Genomic DNA, 13,544 nt, shown 5'->3' with positions numbered 1-13,544 from the left:
CGCTGAGGCTACCCAGGGGTCATGGATCAGAAAGACTCACGGTCCAGGCTTAGGGGATGGGGTGTAAGGGGGGAACAAGGACCACTCTGCCTGAATCCCAGATCATACAAATCTCACATGTCCTGTCTCTCTTCTCTGTCTCCCTCCCTCTCCCTCTCCCTTTTTCTGCTGCATCGCCTCCTGGCAGCACGCATGTGAGGACCAGTATTGCGTGTTGAGCAAGCAGACCCAAAAGACAGCAGGCATGGGGGCCAACACACCACCTGCTCTATCAGAGAGACTCAGGTGTGCACACCTGGCCACAGCTGGAGCTTGCCAGTTAGCCTGCCTAGCTCTTGGTGCTTTAATTCACTTTTCTTGGGCAGAGCACATACGGAAGCAGATGGCATATACTGGGCATTGCCAACATGTGGTTGGCGTCAGCATGACCCAGCTGCCAGCTTAGGGCAAGCACGGTGACTTGGTCTCTCCATCTTTCTGTCTATGAAGAATATTGTTTGTCCCATTACACATTCCTTTTATCATACTTATCTTTTGCATGCCTTTCAGATGATAACTTACTTATTAGCTATATTTAATATATCCTATTAGGTTTGCTTATGTTTCATAAGCTACTTGCTTACCTACTCTCCATACTTAACACTTGGGCATTTCATCCGTTCTGTCTGTTTTTCTTGTCTTCTACAGCAGAATTGATTATTGCCGAAGAATACAGCAAAAGGACTTGAGAAGGAGACAAGCTTTGGTTTCTATCAGAGGAATTCCCAGCTCTCACAGTCATGTAGCAGAGGTTTGGGGAAAACAAGTCACCTTCATATTGTCCTGAAATCAACCTAGGCAGGGAAAGTCAGTCATCATTTCCCCAGAGGAGTCATGGAACACTCTCAGATGTACATGTAAGGATGAGTAAATGGGTAATGAGCTTTGATAGTAATGTCTTATATTTCACACTTATTGAAGTGGGGAATATATATACATATATGGAGAGATCACAATGCTAGGTACTTCTGAACCGTGTAACTATCAGAATATCTCGTGTGTTCTTTTTTAATTTCTTTATTTTTTTGGCTGTGTCAGGTCTTAGTTGCAGCACGTGGGATCTTCACTGAGGCGTGTGGGATCTTTTGTTGCAGCTTGCGGGCTTCTCTCTAGTTGTGGTGCGTGGGCTCTCTTGCTGAGGCATGCGAGCTCAGTAGTTGTGGCACATGGGCTTAGTTGCCCAGCGGCATGTGGGATCTTAGTTCCCCCGCCAGGGATGGAACCCGCGTCCCCTTCGTTGGAAGATGGATTCTTTACCACCGGACCACCAGGGAAGTCCCCACCTCATGCACGTTTGTACTTCTCTCTTTGCATCAAGCTGGAAAAAGAGCCATCAGTACTGCATTCATAATAAAATGCTCTTTGCAACCCCTTCTTGGTCCTGCAATCCTCCCTATTTCCATTTCTATTAACACGTACACTTCTTGCTCCTGCCAGGAGTGAGTTAAAATTGGAACATGAATTTCTTTGAGCATATGTAACTTAATGTTACTCCGTTTAAATAAAAGTAAAGAAGAGAAGAGAAAACAGCTAGAGAGCTCTGTTGTCACCCCAAATAAAGCAGTCACGTGTCCCAAATACAGTGGATGTAATGTTGATTTCTACAGTTGCCTAGTTTGGCCACGAGATGGCGCCATGCGCCAGTAAGACGCTATGGCTACTACGGTGCAGGCTGCTGTGCCGGCTTGCGGCCCATGGAGGGGTGGTGACCCTGAGAAGGGACAAAAACAATACGACAAACCTGAGGAAGCGAGTGAAGGCTGAGGACGTGGAGACGGTGCAGAGCAGAGGTGGGGAAAGTAGACTTTGAAATCAAATAGCTTGCTTCCCAATCCCAGCTCCCCAACCTTCCTTTTATCATATATATATATTTGAGATTTATTATGAGGAATTGATTAAGAAGTCCCATAATCTGTCCCCCCTGAAAACTGGAGACCCAGGAAAGCCAGTGGTGTAATTCAGTTCAAGTCTGAAAGCCTGAGAACCAAGGGAGCTGACGGTGTAAATCCCAGTTCAAGGGCAGGAGAAGATGAGATGGGATGTCACCTCCAGCAGTGAGAGAGCAAAAAAAGGAGTGAATTCCTCTGTCTTCTGCCCTGCTTCTATTCAGGCCCTTAACAGGTTGGGGGGTGGCAACCCACACTGGGGAGGGCAATCTACTTTAAAGAGCCCACCGATTCAAATGCTAATCATCCTCACAGACTCACCCAGAAACAATGGTGAATCTGGGCACTCTGTAGACAGTCAAGCTGACATCATATTAGGAGACCCATGATGTAGATATGTTTCAGCATTGGTGATATTAACTCAATCACAGGTTTCTCCACTGTGAATTTACTATTTCCCTTCCAACTTACTAAGGGTTTTGTGGGGATATAGCTTTGAGTCTATGCCAATATCTGTTTCTTTTTTTTTTCCCAGGGGAAAGCACGAACGCAGTCCCCCACTACCACAAATTACGCAGTCGAGTTTCCCATATTTGGGGAAATCTCAGGGGTCAGCACATCCAGAGTGCAATGGATGAGGCTCGTCCTGGAAAAACCACCTTTGTGATCATCGTATCTCCCCTGCCAGGTAAGTATGCAATATCTTGTTTCTCATCATATTTTTGCCTATTAATTTTAGCATTTATTCTTACCTGTAACTATTACTACTATGATGTCTACCACATGGTAATTTTTAACATTTCTGCCACCCCTTCTATACTTGTTAACTGGGATCTAAAAGAGTCTCCTGCTCACTTCTAAGTGACAGTGGGTAGGACAGTGTTCTGGCTGCTGGCTCTGTGGTTTGTGGTGATGATTCACGGTCACCTTTGTCCAGGAGAAAAATTGGGAGGTGGATGGAAAGGCACGAGCCTTCTGACCATGAAGAAAAGAATTGACTTTCAGTTATTCATATTCTCTAAAATATTATGTGATTATATTACTATGAATTTAATAATAACACTTTCACAGCAAAAGATACCATAACATGACTGATTATCCTCTGGGTGACTATATTCATTAAGTCAGAAAGAAAAGAGTGTGGGTAGGGTAGAAATGACGTGAAAATTTCTCATTCAATTTCCTCTGCATGTGAGAAGCAGAGAAAGGACAGACTTCTCAAGCTCAGCCTGAATGATATGATGACCTTTATGAACCCTGGTAGCTTTAGATCACCTAACAAAGCCTTTTCATGGACTTGGCTGGAGGCTCAGGAGGTGCTTTTGACTCAAGAAAAATACTTTGATTTGAAAGGAGTTTTGGTTTCTATCTTTTCTTTATAGGGGCAGAAAACACATCTTTCCTCTCCTGCAGAAAACTGCACTCTGTAGGTAGAGAAATAAGGGCAGGATCTTTTATCCGACGAATTCCAAGTATTTTAGGGTTGGGAACTCACCATTCCTCACAATCCTTCCTTACAGGCAGGCACGGGATAGAGAACTATGAGTCTTTGTGTAAAAACCAAGGGAAGGAGGGCACAATTACAATAAGAAAGAACAAGATGGCCTCTGCAGACAGGTGGGCTGATGGCTGGGACATCGGACAATTGCAGCCCTCACTGCTAAGGTTTGCTGCCAGTGACTCATGCAAGTTCATTCCAGAGCCCTCTCTCCACTGCCCTCACTTCTCAGGGTTTGCTCTCCAAATCTCTAGATTCCCCTCATTCGAAAACTAGCCTGGAAATACCCTACCTTGCTGATCTTCAATCATTTCCTTGATTACACTTCGATCCTGCACGAGCCTTGCATCAACAAATGACAAAGGAGTGAAAATGAACTTTATATCTTGCGTTATCCTTTTGCCATCTATGAATATTTCCCAACACAAACAAGACCAGATTCTTTTTTCAGAGTGGGTGGAATGTTGAAGGAGGGAAGCGGAGAGAGGATTGAAGACTGATGGTCCTGATGGGTCTGTCCACCCAAATACTGTTGAGTTCATTTCCTGGTCTCTGCATCACTGCACTGGGCAGGGATATTCTAATTCAGTTAACTCAGGGTCCGGAATAAACTCGAAAGGGAATTTATTTCAGTGCAGAAGGAAATGGCTCAAGTTTTTGACAACTTGTCTTTTCCCAGATTCTAAAAGGGAAATCACTTAAAGAACTGGGCCTTTTGCAAAAAGGTCCCTTCGTGGGAACTCCCCAGGGTCCACACCATTCCTCTTGCCCCTGGTTTTTTATTGAGGGCCCTTGTTCAACTCTCTTCACGTGAATCTCTACCCATCACCTTCAGGAGACCCGTCCTCGTAGGAAAACCTCATCCCCAGGAGGGTCTCATCACCTGCGTCAGGCTCCATTTCCCTGGCCAGTCGCCAAGTCTCAAGTCTAAATCACTCCGTTTAGAGTGACAGGGGCGTTTGCTGGGGCTCAGGTCAGTAGGGTGGGGCGTCTGAAGGAGAAAACACTTGATGCTGCTGGCTCCTGGGTCTCGTGTGAGCCTGGGTCTCCTGGACAACGGATTTTCTTCCAGAATCCCACCTCTGAGAGGTTCCTGAGTGTCTGTTTCTTTAAGTCTCTGACCTGATAGAACAAGAAGGTCTATAAACCTCACCTGGCTTCTATCAGGAGGGGAGGCACAAGTTTCCAAGAGTAAATAATCACTTTTCAAGGGAACGATGCAGACTGCACTCACATCTAAGAAACCAATAATTTTCTTAGCTAGTCCACTGCTTCTTCCTTATCTAGGTCTCTGGGAGATGTCAGTACACCGTTACTGGGCAGAAGGGGGTCTGATTTCTTCCTGTTCTGTTACCGACCCTCCCGAGTCAGACCCCAACAGGAGTCCTTCCGCCCCGTGTTGCTCGTACCAACAGAATGAGACTTAGTTTGGTTCAGAAGGAGAGGAGAGCTTTATTCTTTGATTAGATCATGGAGAGACAGGAGCTCCTGGCCTGGAGTACACGTTCGCCGCCCCAAACCAGCAGGGCTGCTTTTCCGGGCTCCTGTCGGCGGGGAGGGGGCGGGGCTCTCGAGGGGCGGGCTCAGCCGCGCTGCTCACGGCTCCAGCTCGCAGTGCCGTGCGCAGCGCCTCTGCACACGGGCCGCCGAGTGAGGCGTCGGCGGCCATCTTGCACGGCAGGCTCCAGTCTGAAGAGTCGGCTGCGAGGCCTCTGCACGGGGCGCCCTGGGAGCAAGGGAAACTCGGCTAAGCACAAAGGAAAAGGAAAAAGGTAAGATTTTATTTTACGACCCAGATTCTGTGTTTCCTCCCCGGGACTTGTTGATGGGCTTTGCCGGTGACACGTCCCTGCTCTGGCTTCCGTCCTGCGCCTTGTTCCTGAGGGGCGCTGAGGGGCGCAGGTCCGGCTCCTGGAGCTGTTTCCTGCTGAGTGTGGGGTCGTCGGGCCCCGGGGGGAGGAGCAGGACGTCTCCCGCCGCCTGTAGCCGTGTCTGGGGGCTCCCCGGGGCCCCAGCCCTAACTGTTGCGTTTGTGAGTGACCGCCGTCTGGAGCTTTATAGATCCGGAGGGTCATTAAGGGGCCCAGGAAAGGCCCAGCCCCAGCGGCGCGAGGGTGCCCGGGGTTTCCCCGGCTCCAGAACTGTTCACCAGGTCAGGCGGCCTGGTTTCTGCAGCCGTGCGGCTTTCCCAGTGGTCTGTCCGCGTCTCCTCCAATTAGGACGCGTGCATCCACGTGAAAACAGCTCCACGTGCTGCCCGGTGCACAGACCCCCGGCCCCCTCCTCCCCGGGGAAGCTAAGGATGATCCGGGGCAACTCGGTCCCCCAGGACCATACTGGCCAGTGAGTCGGCGGACTTTTGTCACATCTGGAAGTCCGGGCCGGTCTCGTTGGCCACTGTGGCCAGGGTGGCTGTTAGCTTTTTTATGATGTCAGTGTTGTATATGGTTCCCCTGGCCAGTGTCACTAGCTCCCCTCTGAGCACAGTTGATTCCTACAATTAGTCGTCTGCTCTTTTGAGACAGACTTTTGTTGATTTTCGGAAGAGAAGCTTTAGGTCAGAGAGGGGTTCGCACGAGTAATCGGGGGGTCCGTTTCCCCAGGTTGTCCCTCTGGAGGTTGGGGCTCCGGGTCCCCCTTCACGCGAGTGTCATGTCCCCATGGAGTGACGCCCTGCGGCTTCCGGGCGGATGGGTGCTTAGCATCACCGAGTGGGGCCCGTTCCTCTTAGGAGTCGCTGGTATCGCGGGGCTGCAGCTTTTCCAGGTTTTCAGATACACCTGGTCCTCTGGCCGGAAGGGGTGGGGGGCAGGTCGGAGGGTGCGGGCAGCACCTGGTTACCACGGTGTCTCCTACCTGGAGGGCACACTCGAGTCGTTCCATTTCAAGGAGGCTCCTGTGCTTGGGGAGTGGGTTTACTGAAGGTGAGCTCACGTGCACTTGACTTTAAATTATCCCTTGGGGCTAAGGAATGTGGAGCAGCTCAATTGGGAGTAATTTAATCCAAATTTTTTGAGTCCCCTGGCCTAGCTTGACTAAGGTTCCTTCTAAGGGCTGATTGGACCGCTCTACTTTCCCTGATGATTGGGGTTTCCAGGCTTAGTGAAAAGTCCATTTTATGCCCAGGGCACTTGTCATCCCCTTTGTCACTTGAGACAGGAATGCTGCACCATTAGCACTTTGTAAGGATCCTGGGAGCCCAAACCTGGCGATTATCTCTTTTAGTGATACTTTAGCCACTTTGGCTACTGTTTCAGTTCTAGTGGGGAACCCTTCTACCCACCATGAACACGTGCCCACTAGCACCTAGAGATACCTGAAGTTGCCCTGTGCTCTCGGCATGACAGTGAGATCAGTCTGCCATTCTTCTCCAGAATATGTCCCTCTGGTCTGAATGGGCTTTATCTGGGGGGCTCTGGGGGGTCTGGTGTTTGGGATGTTCATTGTGCAGATGGTGCGCGTCTCAACTATCAGACTGACTATACTTTTTATGCCGGGTGTTACCATGAGCTCAACTAACCAGTTATATAGAGCTTCCCGCCTGTAGTGAGTTCCTTGATGAGACTATCTGATGGCTTGACAAACTGCCGTTTGGGGAAAGAAGTATTGGTCATGTTCATTAACTAGCCCCCCAAGGCCTCCTAGATCTCCGTTACCAAACTGAATTAGGGTCAGCTTGCCCTCTCACAGTAAAGCCAATTTACTGACACCAAGTTGTGATGAAGAAAAGTGTAGCATTTATTACAGGCGCATATAAAGAGTACAAGCGGCTAATGCTCAGAAAACTGGAATTCCCCAATGGATGTCAGGGAAGGGTTTTTATTTTTATTTTCATTTTAACATCTTTATTGGAGTATAATTGCTCTACAATGGTGTGTTAGTTTCTGCTTTATAACAAAGTAAATCAGCCATACATATATCCCCATATCTCCTCCCTCTTGCGTCTCCCTCCCACCCTCCCTATTCCACCCCTCTAGGTGGTCACAGAGCACTGAGCTGAACTCCCTGTGCTATGCGGCTGCTTCCCACTAGCTATGTATTTTACGTTTGGGAGTGTATATGTGTCACTTCGTCCCAGCTTACCCTTCCCCCTCCCTGTGTCCTCAAGTCCATTTTCTATGTCTGCGTCTTTATTCAGGGAAGGGTTTTTAAAGGCAAGGTGAGGGAGAGATTCGCAGGGTACATGATCAGCTGGTGCACAGTCCTCTGGTTGATGGTGAGGTAACGGGGTGTCACGGGGGTTAACATCAATTCTCTGGCCCCAGGTGGTCTGGGTGCCATGTGCTCATGGTCATCATGCAATTAATTTCTTCCATCTGGTGGGGGTTCTAGTATCAGAAAACAACTCAGGGATGTGCATCAGACAGTGTAATTTATGTCCTTCAGAGAGGAAATAATGATTCTGTGACTGCTATATGGCTGATCTATTGTTTAAATTTTTTTTTTTTTTTTTACTACATGTTCACAGTCTTTCAATCTTTAATTCTTGAGCCAGCCTTTTGTGACTCAAGGGAGGCCTGGGAGACTAAAGCTTTTCTACAAACAAGAGGCAGGCAGAGGACATGGAGAGGAGGGCGGGCGTCTATCCTGGAAGGCTCCATAGGGTCTTGCTCGGTTACATATTGAAGCCCCATTTCTGGGCTTTGTCTGCTGCTTCCTTTATATAGACTGGGGAGTAGTTGGATGGATCTGGCCTCTTAGGTATGAGGGTAATTACCAAGTTACTGGTTCTAGGGCCGCCCTTTTGGTGGTTGCTTCTGCTTGTCGTTTCCCTTTATAATCTCCATATTCCCTGTTTGATGACTCCTACAGTGAATCACTGTCACTTTTCCCAGAAGAACGAGCTGCTTTTAGGAGTCTAAGTATGTTTAAGCCATGTTTTACCTGCTTATTCTCTGCAGTAAGCATACCCCTTTCTTTCCAAATAGCCCTGTGTGTGTGTAGGATGGCATATGCATACCGGGAGTCTGTGTAAACTTTTAAGATCTTCCCTGTCCCGAGCTCCAATGCTCAGGTGAGTGCTATCAGTTCACCTTTTGGGCTGAAGTCCCTCGGGTTAGGCTTCGTTCCTCTATGACTTGGGTCTGGGAGGTCACTGTGGGTCCCACCAGCCTTTTTCCCTCTCTTATGAAGCTGCTTCCATCTGTGAACCATTCCTCCTCTGTGTTTGGGAGAGGCTCACTTCCTAGGTCGGGCGACTGGAATAGATCATGTCTGTGGTTTCTGTACAGTCAGGCTCCAGAGGCCCTGTTTCTGTGGGTAACAGGGTAGTCGGATTTAGTGTGTGACAGGTTTTTATGGTAACCACTGGGTTATCTAAAAGCATAGCCTGAACTTGACCTTCGGGGGATAGCCATTCTGTTCCCTTAGAACTTATTAAAGCCTGAACCTGACATGGGGTCCATAGAGTGACTGGCTGACCAAACGTTAACTTTTCAGCCTCCTTTAGCAGAGTTGTAGTAGCTGCTGCTGCCCGTAGGCAAGGAGGCCATCCCTTAGCAGTCTGATCTAATTGTTTAGAGAAATAAGCAACCACTGAGTAAGGGGTCCCAGTCTTGAGCTAAGAGAAGGGGTGATTCCCCTTCTCTCATGAATGTAAAGGTCCTAAGGTTTAGCTGAATCTGGGAGGGCCAGGGCAGGGACCCAAAGTAATTGCTTTCTCAATTATTGAAAGGCCCTTGACATTCTGAATTGCATTCAAAAGGATCACATCATAGCATGCATCAGTATGTCTGTCTTGCCAAACAGTGTTCCATTGCATGTAATACCACATTTTATTTATCCACTCATCAGCTGATGTACACCTGGTTTCCCCCACCCCCAATACACTTTTTTGTTTTTATGAATAGTGCTGCTATAACATTTGTATCTAAGTGGATATACGTTTTCATTTACCTTGGGTGGGTAACTAGGAGTAGAATTGCTGGGTTATATGGTAACTTTGCAGCTGTACCATCTTACATTCCCACCAGCAATGTATGAGGGTTCCAGTTTCTCCACATCCTCTTTAACACTCGTTATTGTCTTTTTAGTTATAGTGTTTAACCATTTAAGATCAGTAAACAAGTGCAGAAAGAAGTCTTATGACATCTCCCCCATGTTTATAAGCTCTGTGCCTGGCCTAATGGTCGTGCACCTAGAAGGCACTCCCTAAACATCTGTTCAATGAAAGAAAATGAAAAAAAAAAAAAACCTTTTATTTGTATGTTGCCTTAGATTTTAGGTTTTTACAAAGTGCATGTACAAATTCTACGGCTCAAAATAACACTATAGGAAGTAGGAAGAGTGGGGATTTCCCATTTAGACCTGAGACATTTAGGTAATAAGTGAAGCATCTAGATCGCTGGTCCCCTGGCTTCATATCCAGTCTTCTCTGTACAATTTAACACTGATTTTTTCAATATGTCTTTTAAACACCTTATTAGTTAATGTTCAGAAAAGAATGCTGAGAAGTTTCAAAAGATCTTAGTTTAAAAAAAGACAGCAGAAGCTGAAGGGACTGAGTGTACTTGGCCGTTTGGAGACAGCTAATTATGATCCTGGGATAGTTGTGGCGACTGGAGAGAACAGTTTGGGGAAGCCTGACAAAGGAAGTCACTAGACGTCCAACTTTAGCAAGAAATCTCTTCATCTTTTGAAGTAGAACTAGTAGTTGAGCATTTGCAGGGCTGGAAAATGTAGGGAATGTCAAAGAGAGCTCTAAATCAGGTGAGGACTGATTATGTAGGTTGTAGATTGCATTATCTGAGAAAGAGCTAACAGCAGAAAGTAGGTAATTGAAAAATTACAATTTTCAGGGAGTTCGCTGGTGGTATAGTGGTTAGGACTCGGTGCTTTCACCGCTGTGGCCCGGGTTCAATCCCTGGTCAGGGAACTAAGATCCCACATGCTCCCACATGCTGCGTGGTGTGGCCAAAAAAAAAAAGTAGTATAATAAACCCCCATCATGCCTGTCAATTGAAAATTATCAACATTTTGCCATTCTTATATGTTTGATTTATAAAAAATGTTTGAATACATTAAGGCATTTTGGGGGGGCTGTGTTGGGTCTTTGCTGCTGCACAGGGGCTTTTCTCTAGTTGTGGCGAGCGGGAGCTACTCTTCTTTGTGGTGTGCAGGCTTCTCATTGCGATGGCTTCTCTTGTTGCGGAGCACGGGTTCTAGGCGCGCGGGCTTCAGTAGTTGTGGCTCATAGGCTCTAGAGCGCAGACTCAGTAGTTGTGGTGTACGGGCTTAGTTGCTCCGCGACCTGTGAGATCTTCCTGGACTAGGGATCGAACCTGTGTCCCTTGTGTTGGCAGGCGGATTCTTAACCACTGCAACACCAGGGAAGTCCCTTGGCATTCTTTAAATGTCATTTCCCTCCAGCTTTATTAAGGTATAACTGACCATCAAAACTTGTACATATTTAAGATGTACAATCTTATGACCTGATTTACGTATACACTGAGAAATCTTCACCACAACCAAGCCAGTCAACATAACCATTTCACACCTTAACCATTTTCTTTTTCTATGTTGAGAACACTCAAGATCTACTCTCTCAGCAAATTAAAATACACAGTACAATATTGTCTATTAAAGCCACATTGCTGTACACCAGTTCTGCAGAACGTATTCGTCTTGCATAACTGAAGCTAAAAGCCATTATTATTTTTTTTTTTAAAAAGCCATTATTAATAACACTATTTTAACCGAGGTATATGGGTAAGTATTAAAGAATAATAATGGGATCTTGTTACAAGCATCAAGAACTTTGATCTTCCTTCATTTAGCGTGAAAGGGAAGAGAAACTGCTGAGCTGGTAAGATAGCCACACAAATAACTAAACACTTATGAGTGGAAGCCCAAGATTTTGTTCATTCAGTCCTACAGTCATTCATTCAAACCATGTATTCTAAGTAATTTCCACACACACTGTCCATCCACCAGTGAGACAGACCATACTGGACTCAGACTTGAGTCCAAATCAGGATTCATTATTTACTAATTCAAAGACTTTGGACAAGTGCTGTCCTTGAGCCTCATTTTTCTCATCTGTACAATAGGGATAATAATACCTTCTTGAATAGGGCATTGTTAGAGTTAAAATGGAAGTAAGGTCCCCAGAAATGCACATGACCTGTTTTCTGTAACATTTGCCATTGTTATTTATCTAGGCTCTGAGCATGCGATGAAAGAAATCATACGGCAGTCTCTCTCTCCCAGTGTTCCCCTTTCCCAATCTTCAAGGGCAGCAAAAAGCTTACAGAGGTCCCTTGCACAATGTAACATGTGAGATGCCAAAAGGCTGTCCCCAGTGACATTATGCATTCATCTTCCAAAATCATCTGAGCTCCCCTAATCTTCTACCTTTCTTTAAGTCTTTGTAGCTCTACAAACATAATCTGGGCTAAATCCTGCTTTGTGTTGGCCTCAGGCTGTGTTGTCAAACCCAAGTTCCCGTACCCAAGGCACAGTGATGCCAGATAAACCGAAGTGTCCAAGTTCTGAGCAGAGAAAGGTTTATCCTCCTTGATGGATTTCAGGGGAGGATTTTTAAAGGCAAGGTGGGGGAGAGAGTCCAGCGTACTAACTTGAGAATTATCTTTTATTTAGCCGACTTGCTGAGGACTTAAACCCTGTAGCTCAGAGATAGCTCCAAGGGTCTGCTCCCAGGAGGTAATGGAGGAGGCAGGATATATAGGAGTTTTTGCAGCAAAAACCAGGTAGTCAGAGCATCAAAAGATTACTGTTAATTAAAGAAGACCAGACATCTGAAGTTAACGAATTTAGCACCTTTTTTTTTTTTCTTGGCCGTCTGTGAGGCTTGTGGGATCTTAGTTCCCTGACCAGGGATTGAACCTGTGTCCACAACAGTGAAAGTGCAGAGCCTTAACACTGGACCGCCAGGGAATTCCCTAGCGTTTTCCTATGTATGTGAAGATGCAAGAGTCTGGGGCTTATTGAAATCACTCCTTTGACATGCACATCAACTATCTAGGACCAGTATCCTCTTTTTCTCCATCCTGAATCCCCTCAGGGTGCACACTTGGGGGTGGCTGCAGTGGCTGAGGGTTTGACGCCCCAATATTCTTAGTTTACTGATACGGCAGGCGGCCTTCTTCTTCCACAGTACGGCAGTCAGCTCGTGCACTGTCCTCTGATTGGTTGACGGTGAGTTAACACAGTGGTGTCACAGGGGTTATCAACATCAGTCCTTAGGCTCCAGCAGGTCTGGAGGCTACCTGCTCATAGTCATCATGCAGTTAACTTCTTCCATCTGCAAGAGGTTTTAGTATCTGCCAAACAACTGAAGAATGTGTGCCAGACGCTATCTGTTTCCTTTGGGGAGGAACTAAAGGTTCTGTGACTGTAACATGGCTGACCTATTTAATTTTTTTTTGTTATTACATGTTCACATTCTTTCAATGGTTAATTTCGGAGCCAGCCTTTTGTAACTCAGGGGAGGCCTGGGAGACTAAAGCTTTTCTGCAAACAAGAGACAGGCAGAGGACATAAGGGTGTGTGTGTGTGTGTCTGTCCCAGGAAGGCCCCACAGGGTCCTGCTTGGTTACAGCTGGAGAACCTCCTACGAACCCTTGTTTGGTCGTGATGAGGGCGGGCTGCTAATGCCTTGTGCCATCTTTCTCCTGGTCTTCCCTGAAGACGGGGTGTTTCAGAGCAGCAGAGGAGAGCAGAGTCTGCGCCTCCCCTCTCTCCACCTTCTGGGTCGGTGCCTGGTCTCAGAGTAAGCACTTTGGTAGAGTTTGCAGCCAGGTGCGAGTAAGTGGGCGTTTGGGTGCCGACCCGCTGTGCTGCGCAGTTGGTTTCCCGTCTCCATCAACTGCTCTGGCCCCTCGCCTCGTACCTCCTTGTGGCTCCAGGCAGATTCCGCCGCCCCGCACCCGGCGCCCAGCAGCTGAGGCAGCGGCGCGCGCGTAGCGGACGCCCCCGAGGCGACCCCGGGAGGCAGGGACCGGTGGGCCGTGGGTGCACCCCTCCCAGAAGCAGGTGGTTCTTGGGCTCCCGCCCAGCGGACCAGCGAGGCGGCCCGGTCTCCAGCATCCCCGCTGGCGCCTCCAGGAGCGGCCAGTGTCCCGGACGGTGCCACCTAGCCCGCTGCAGGAGGCGAACCTCTG

The 13,544-nt window shown here is 47.5% G+C and overlaps 1 non-coding gene across 1 annotated transcript; it reads right to left on the bottom strand.

The window, feature by feature from the left end:
* Positions 1–2,457: 2,457 nt before the first annotated feature.
* On the bottom strand, positions 2,458–2,621 carry LOC136137917 (U1 spliceosomal RNA). Its single transcript, XR_010656774.1, has one exon. It is a non-coding gene; the product is annotated as a U1 spliceosomal RNA (small nuclear RNA).
* Positions 2,622–13,544: the final 10,923 nt, after the last annotated feature.

The sequence above is a fragment of the Phocoena phocoena genome, chromosome 18 (assembly GCF_963924675.1).
Source record: "Phocoena phocoena chromosome 18, mPhoPho1.1, whole genome shotgun sequence".
Taxonomy (NCBI): Eukaryota; Metazoa; Chordata; class Mammalia; order Artiodactyla; family Phocoenidae; genus Phocoena; species Phocoena phocoena.
Note: the sequence above shows the minus strand (reverse complement) of the source record. Positions and strands in the feature narration are given on the sequence as shown.